The following is an 8,540-nucleotide window of genomic DNA, read 5'->3' on the forward strand; positions in this document are numbered from 1 at the left end:
GCTGTTTTGAACACCAGTTTGTTTACTGAAGTGATGTTGACGTCTCTTTGCTTCCCTATTTTTTTTTTTTCCGGGACACAATGGGTGCCAGTAGATGGACCGAAGACAGATTGCCATTTTAACCCATGGAGATGCTAAGAATTTGCAAGAGCAGAAGTACCTAATATTACAACTTAAGTACTCAGTAGGGGGCACTGATGAGGAATAATAAAGTGGAAATCCATCACGGTCTAAGCGACATTCCAACACATGTAGTCTTTAAAACTGACTTCCCCACGTAACACTCCCTGGTTGCAACGGTTTTAAATTCAGTTGCATACTGGTTTCAGCTGGCTCTAAGCAGAGGTCTTTTGGCCAGAAATGACTAGACTAGAGATGTGGAGGGGATTGCAGTGACCAATGAGGAGGAAAACTGATATTGGAGTCTTAAGATTGGCAACCATCTTAGCGACTTAGGTGACTGTCCTGTGCCCAAGAAAGACAGCTCTGTATAAGAATAGGAATGAAGAGAGGGCATCAAGTATCTGGATAAATATCTGGTGTAAAAAGACGCTTTCGTTAAAGCACAGGACGGGACCTGAGGGTATTGAAAGAGCTGCACTGGGGTTGTGAGGCATGACTGATTATATATTTTGGAGTTTGGGTGGTAGAGATAATGGAAGTCTCTAAAAGTTTTTCTGGATGTTAAAGAAACCTTCTAGGATCCTGGAGTTCTGGCTATTGTCAAGCTAAGGTTGCTTTTCGTCTCTAGCAAAGCATTAACATTAAGGCAGTTTGTGAGCTCCTTAAGGAATGTCACACTCTGCAGGTCTCAAGCATTTATCAGTGGGCTGCAGGTTGTAAGGAAATTTAACTTTATCTACATTTCTCTTGCCTTTGTGTTCCTCATCAGTCCCCTAGGCCCAATCTAATCAAAACCAAATAAAAAGACCTCACGGAAGGAGTCACCTTTTTAATCCAAATGGATCGCTTTGTGACCTTATGTAAGGGAGGTTTAACTTCCGCAGAAGTGTTAATCCAGGTATAGCGGGAGAAATTGGTTACAGCAGACACCTCCTTGCTCAGCCAACAGATGATCAAGGGCTATCCTGTTATCAAGAACAACTTAAGCCAGACAGTCTAAGGATCTTTGTTGGGCAGTTATTGCTTTCGCAGTGGATTCTGCAACAATTTCAAGAATTAAAGAGGAGCTCCTGATCACAGCCTCATTTATGTTTATCCCTTGCCAGAGAAGTCGGAACCCGCCAAAGGAGTGAGTCCCGAATCACGAGAGCCTCCTGGTAGGCCTTTTCTAACTTGCTGATATAAATTCAGGGGAGTCAACCAACGAGATGTAGGGGGTCATTTAGATTTCAGCTTCCTAGCCTGAAATAAAAGGTTGTTGTTCTCAATTCCAGAGGTTACCCATCTCAGAAATGGCCTGGGAGATAAAGATGAGGGGGTTATTTTTCCCAGCCAATTCCAGAGTGAAGGAAGGGGAAGAAGTGAAGAGGAGTGAAGAAGGACAAGGGGTTTCGTGTTCAATTAAAGGAGGAAGTCGATCTGGCATCTTGGGTGGAAACAGTCTACCTCAGCTACTTCTCTTCCCTGTCACTTTGATTCAGACCTCTCCAGTGTCTCCAGGACCAGGGGTCAGATTGAGTCTTCTTCACCTGTGCAATATGTACCCAAGGCTCTACACCTTCTAGTTTTGTAGTCGTGTCAGTGGTCAGGAACACCTGGTAAGCTTCTTTCTAATGGGGCCGGAGGTCTTGCTCTGATGACATATTCAGAATACCCAATCACGGGGCTCTAAACTGGGACCAACGGGATCCTTTGAATTGGGACCCAGGAAGGCTTCTTTACCCTGTTGATGACAGGCTTGAGCATAAGGCATTAGAGACTTACAGTAGTAGTGGCCATAATAGCATGAGACAGCAAGGAATCAGCAAAAGGTTATATATTGATAGAATTCAAGAAGTTTGCGAGGTTTTCATTAAGGTTCAGATGCTTCACCCAGTGAAGCGGGTGCCTTGATCACTGGAGATTAAAGAAGGTATACTCAAAGTGGGAAACACAGTTTTTAGCAGCATCCCACCCCCATCCCATGAGAGCTTCGACTCATCTGGGAAACATGCATACAATAATAACAAGGACATATTGGTAACCCCTACTAAGTGGCCATTGAATGAAGTCTAGCTGTAGGTAGGGGTTCAAAGAGTCTACAAGGAGATGGTCTGAGGACACTGTAGACAAAAATCAGTTTTTTTCAGGATTATGGGTCTGACACGTTAGACATGTTGATAGACTGTTTTTGCAATTTTAGAGAGGCTTTAATGTCTATGTGTAATTTGAGTCATCTTAAATGCACTACAGTGGTTGAAGGAACACAAAAATCAAAAAACGGGGTTTGTCAAGGACCTGGCAAAAATGAAGCAACCATCTTGGGTTTCTGATGGCCCCAACTATTCGTTTAATTTACAGCCATTGTCTACCTACCTCAATTTCTCTGATTCAGGGGCAGACTGTTGCCATGTTATACGGATATCAGGATGACAACAGCCTGGCAATGAGAAACCATTTTTGCAGAAGCAGAATGGACCTCATCCAGATGTGCTATAATCATTATAGATTCTGTTGCTGCAGCCTTGTCACGGAAGCCAACTTGATCACATATTGAAAGTTCTTTCCAAATTCCTTTTTTTTTCTATAAACCTTCTACAATTTTCTTTCTTTAACTCAGATTTGTCCTAGGTTTTCCCTCTTTAAATAACCAGCCTCACTTTAGGACAAAATTACTTTATTTCCCTCAACAAGAATGCATCTCTGTATCTCATAATTTTTTTTCACTGAAAACATCCATCTTATTTTCTTTGCATACAAAGCTTTTTCCCTTATTATTTCCGGTGGCCTAATACATTACATTCATTAGAATTTTTAAGTCTTAGAAACCTTCATTTCTAGTGAACATTAAGTAGTGATTGCGAACTGTCTTAGCACAATTCTTCAGATTTGCACATTTATGAATACGTTTCATAATTTTTAGAAGCATATGCCTTTTTAAATTTTCCAGTGGAGCATGAACAGATCAGGACATCTTTTAGTTTCTCTGTAACTAGAAGTCAAAAATACATAAACCTATGTTTAGTAATTAATGTTTTAGTATCTTGTTTTATTTGGAAGTGATGTAGATATTTAATGAATTTATGTATGTATGTATGTATGTGTGTATTCTCCATCCAGTAAGATTTAGGAAAATTACTTAAAAGTTTAGCTTATTTTTTTTATTTTAGTTACGCTTATTCAATTTACTTGTTCTCAACAATTTATGCTTAGGTTACTCATAAAAACTTTGTGATACATCAAAGTCCGTCTTCCAAGTTTTTTTTTTTTTTGTTAATTATTTTATTTTATTTTTTATTGTTTTAGAGACAGAGAGAGAGCACAATCGGGGAGAAGGGCAGAGGGAGAGTGAGAGAGATAATCTTAAGCAGGCTGCATCCTCAACATGGAACCTGACACGGGGCTTGATTCCATGACCCTGGGATCATGACCTAAGCTGAAACCAAGAGTCTGATGCCCACCCAACTGAGCCACCCAGGCGCTCCTCCAAGCTATTCTTTTTTTAATATTCTGTAACAGAGATAATATTGATTTATAGGACTTTAAGTAAACCCAGGCAGAATAAAAGTTTTAATTTTATTGCTGATAGCTCTGAAGACATGTTTATTTCAATCAAACCAACAACCTTAAACCAGCTTTCATATAGAATATTTTCCTGGATCACATGAACTTGAAAAAAACACTTGGGTTAGTTTGTATCTTTTTCGGAGGTTTAGAATGGTCAGTCCTTATTAGCACTGGTCTTCAACTAAATAGAGCTCTTTTGAAAATTAATTTTGCTACAAATATTTGTGGAGATTTTTAACATTTGTATTTGTTCCTAAATTAATCTTAAGAAAGCTGTGCTGGAGTCTGGGCACAAGAGCCCTTTTAGCAGTTACTTTTATTTATTTATTTATTTTTTGAGAGGGAGAGAGAGAGAATCCCAAGCAGGCCACACATTCCCACATTCTGTGAGACATACACATGTCATATTCTGACATGGGGCTCCAATTTACAAACCGTAAGGTCATGACCTGAGTCGAAATCAAGAGTTGGACGCTTAACCAACTGAGCCACCCAGGGACCCTGGCAGTTTATTTTAAAAAAGACTCTTTTTCTTGCCTTTTTTTCCCCCTTCAGTCTCAGGTAGTTTGGGGCTATATTTACATTGCAAAGACATGATAAGATGTATAACTTTAAGGGGAAGAGAAAAAAAGGGAGTTCTCCCAAGAAGGACTTTGATTTTCTAAGGCTGATGATTTACAGGGTTTTTCAGATAAAGAAGAGAAGTTTTGGGATTGGTAAAAGAATAGGCGAATTTGAATAGCCTGTAGACTAACTTTTGTTTTGTAAAAGATTTATAAGAATGTTGTTTTTAATTCCTCAAAGAACTGGGTTATAAATTAAATGACTTTATAGATTAATCCATCTATCCTACTACATTATCCTCTTTTTTTTTTCTTTCCCTCTGGATACATAGCTTTGTTGTTTTTTTAATCCCAGTATAATTAGCATACAGTGTTATATTTGTTCCATGTGTACAATATAGTGATTCAACAATTGTATACATTACTCAGTGCTCGTCGTGATAAGTGTACTCTCAATCCCCTTTATCTATTTCGCCCATCTCCCCACAGATCTCCCCTCTGGTAACCATAAATTTGTTCTCCATATTTATGAGTCTTTTTTTTTTTTATCTCTCTTTTTTTCTTTGTTGGTTTGTTTTGTTTCTTAAATTCCACATGATGAAATGACATACTATTTGTCTTCCTCTGACTGACTTATATCAGTTAGCATTATACCCTGTAGATTCATCCATTTTGCTGCAGATGTCATTCTTTTCTTACGGCTGAGTTACATTTATTGTGTGTGTGTGTGTGTGTGTGTGTGTGTGTGTATCTCACTTCCTTATCGATTCATCAATCGATGGACACTTGGATCGCTTCCATAATTTGGCTATTGTAAGTAATGCTGCATAGGTACATAGTTTTAATTTTAAATATTTCTGGCAGTATTGCATAACATCTCATGGGTGTCCAGCAGGCCCCCAAAGAGGGTGCAAAAGATCCTATCTTTCTCAAATCCAGAGTCACTCCCACAGACAGCCAAAAGAAAGAAACAACTTGCATGTACCAGGCAGGCAGAAAGCCTAGCCTATTCACGCAAAAGGAGACAAGTAAGAAGGTGATTCCTATCCCTTGGAGAGAAAAGAACAATACACAATGGGTTTGCATTTGGAAATGAAGGGACAACAGTGAGATTTCATTTTCCTCTCTGGACTGGGCATCACAGACAGAGATTCAGAAGAACTGATTCTGGTAAGAATTTTCATCTTTCACTGGCCTCTGACAGTTTTTCCAGAATCCTGTCTGCAGGCTCTGATATCCACCAGTTCCCTCTTAGCTGTTTAAGGGAAGAATGTAGCAGTTTACCAGAAAATTCCTCGGTTTCTTCAACTCTGGGAGGGGGCCCCATGGAGGCCCTTCTCTGAAGGTAGTTACAGGAGTGTCTGTAAAAGCATTAAATTGGCAGACTTTTGCTTTTAATTATGTAGTCTTTCCAGAGCGGGAGAACAATTTAGACAGAGGATTAGTAGAATGGAGTACTCAGAAGAGGATAGAGATGAGCCATGAGAGTTACATCAGTCTAATTGTCTTTTGCTGTAGGTATATCAGGGAGCACGAATTTCCTTTTCCTCTCAAGGCCCATCTAGCCAGATTAGGAATCAAACTGACATGAGACAAATTAACAGGAGAAAACTGAATTTGATTTCATATGTACTGGGAATCCACATGCACATGGAAATTCCAAAGATATCAGGCAAAATGAAGTATATCTGTCACTGTGAAGTAAGGAGAAGAGGGTGGGGCCTGGGACTTCAGAGGGAAGGAATGAAATTCACAGGGAGATGAGAAAGAGTAAATGGTTGGTAAACAAATGTTTGCTAGGCCTCTCAGGAAATGTGAGACAAACAGGACTTTGATGAAACAAGTCTTGCTAGGTTTCTTCCTGTCTGCCACACCTAGTTCATGTCAAAACATAGTTATCTAAGGTGATAGCTCACGTCCTGGAGCTGATCCTCTATCTAAATTCTTTTCAGGCAGTTGTGGAGGAGGTAAAGAGCTTTTCCTGAATTTGCTGGATTTTGATTACTTTCTTTTCATCAAATTTTTATTAAATTCTAGTTAGCTAACATATAGCGTAATGTTGGATTCAGGAGTAGAATTGAGTGATTTATCGCTTGCATACATCCAGTGCTCATCCCAACAAGTGTCCTCCTTAATACCCATCCCCCATCTAGCCCATCCCATGGAACACCTCCCTTCCAGCAACCCTTAGTTTCTTCTCTATAGTTAAGAGTCTCTATGGTTTGCCTCCCCCTTTCTCTTTTTTTCCTCTTTTCCCTGTGTTTATCTGTCTTGTTTCTTAAATTCTACATATGAGTGAAATCCTATGGTATTTGTCTTTCTCTGGCTGACTTATTCCACTTAGCATAATACACTCTAGCTCCATCTATGTCATTGCAAATGGCAAGATGTCATTCTTTTTGATGGCTGAGTAATATTCCATTGTACCTATATACCACATCTTCTTTATCCATTCATCAGTCAATGGACAATTGGGATCTTTCCATAGTTTGGTTATTCTTGATAATGCTGTTATAAATATCAGGGTCATGTACCCCTTTGAATCTGTGTTTTTGTATCCTTTGGATAAATATCTAATAGTGCAATTGCTGGATTGTAGGGTAGATCTATTTTTAGTTTCTTGAGGAACCTCCATACTGTTCTCCATACTGCACCGGTTTGCATTCCCACCAACAGTGTAAGAGGGTTCCCTTTATCCACATCCACACCAACACCTGTTGTTTCTTGTGGTGTTAATTTTAGCCATTTTGTGGCTAAAGATTTATCCACATCTTTCCTTGTGTCTGTTAGCCATCTGGATGTCTTCTTTGGAAAAGTGTCTATTCATGTCTTCTGCCCATTTCTTAATTGGATTATTTGGTTTTTGGCTGTTGAGTTTGATAAGTCTTTTATAGATTTTAGATATTAACCCTTTATAAGATATGTCATTTGCAAATATCTTCTCCCATTCCATAGGCTGCCTTTCAGTTTTGTTGATTGTCTCCTTCACTCTGCAGAGGCTTTTTATCTTGATGAAGTCCCAGTAGTTCATGTCTGCTTTTGTTTCCCTTTGCCTCTGGAGACGTGTCTAGTAAGAAGTTGCTGTGGCCAAGGTCAAAGAAGTTGCTGCCTATGTTCTCCTCTAGGATTTTGATGGTTTCCTGTCTCACATTTAGGTCTTTCAACCATTTTGAATTTATTTTTTGTGTATGGTGTAAGAAAGTGGTCCAGGTTCATTCTTCTGCATATTGCTGTCTAGTTTTAATACCCCTTGTTGAAGAGACTGCCTTTCTTCCATTGGATATTCTTCCTGCTTTGTCAAGGATTAATTGACCATACAATTGTGGGTCAACAATATTTCTGGGCTTTGTATTCTGTTCCATTGATCTATGTGTCTGTTTTCGTGCCAGTACCATACTGTCTTGATGATTACAGCTTTGTCATACAGCTTGAAGTCCGGAATTGTGATGCTTCTGCTTTGCTTTGCTTTTTCAAACTTGCTTTTGCTCTTTGGGGTCTTTTGTGGTTCCATACAAATCTTAGGGCTTATTTTCCAGCCCGTAAAAAATTCTGGTGGTATTTTCATAGGCATTACATTAAATATGTAGATTGCTTTGGCTAGTATAAACATTTTAACAATGTTTGTTCTTCTAATCCATAAGCATGGAAAGTTTTTCCATTTCTTTGTGACCTCTTCAATTTCTTTCGTAAGTGTTCTATAGTTTTCAGAGTACAGATCTTTCACCACATTGGTTAAGTTTTTCATAGGTATCTTATGGTTTTTGGTATAATTGTAAATGGGATTGATTCCTTGATTTCTTTTTCTGCTCGTTCATTATTGGTGTGTAGCAATGCAACAGACTTTTTTCTTTCTTTTTTTGTTTTATTGTCAAGTTAGCTAACATACAGTGTGGCGTTGGCTTCAGGAGTAGATTCCCATGATTCATCACTTACATGCAACACTCAGTGCTCATCCCAACAAGTCCCCTCCTCAATGCCCATCACCCATTTTCCCTACTCCCAACTCCCAACCCCATCAACCCTCAGTTTGTTTTCTGTATTTATTTTAAAAAAATTTTTTTTTCAACGTTTATTTATTTTTGGGACAGAGAGAGACAGAGCATGAACGGGGGAGGGGCAGAGAGAGAGGGAGACACAGAATCGGAAACAGGCTCCAGGCTCTGAGCCATCAGCCAAGAGCCCGATGCGGGGCTCGAACTCACGGACCGCGAGATCGTGACCTGGTTGAAGTCGGACGCTTAACCGACTGCGCCACCCAGGCGCCCCTGTTCTCTGTATTTAAGAGTCTTTTATGGTTTGCCTCGCTCT

Source organism: Lynx rufus, unplaced genomic scaffold, assembly GCF_022079265.1.
Source record: "Lynx rufus isolate CCGP_SWC_20201006 ecotype Redwood Valley unplaced genomic scaffold, mLynRuf1.p SCAF_6, whole genome shotgun sequence".
NCBI classification, from domain to species: Eukaryota; Metazoa; Chordata; class Mammalia; order Carnivora; family Felidae; genus Lynx; species Lynx rufus.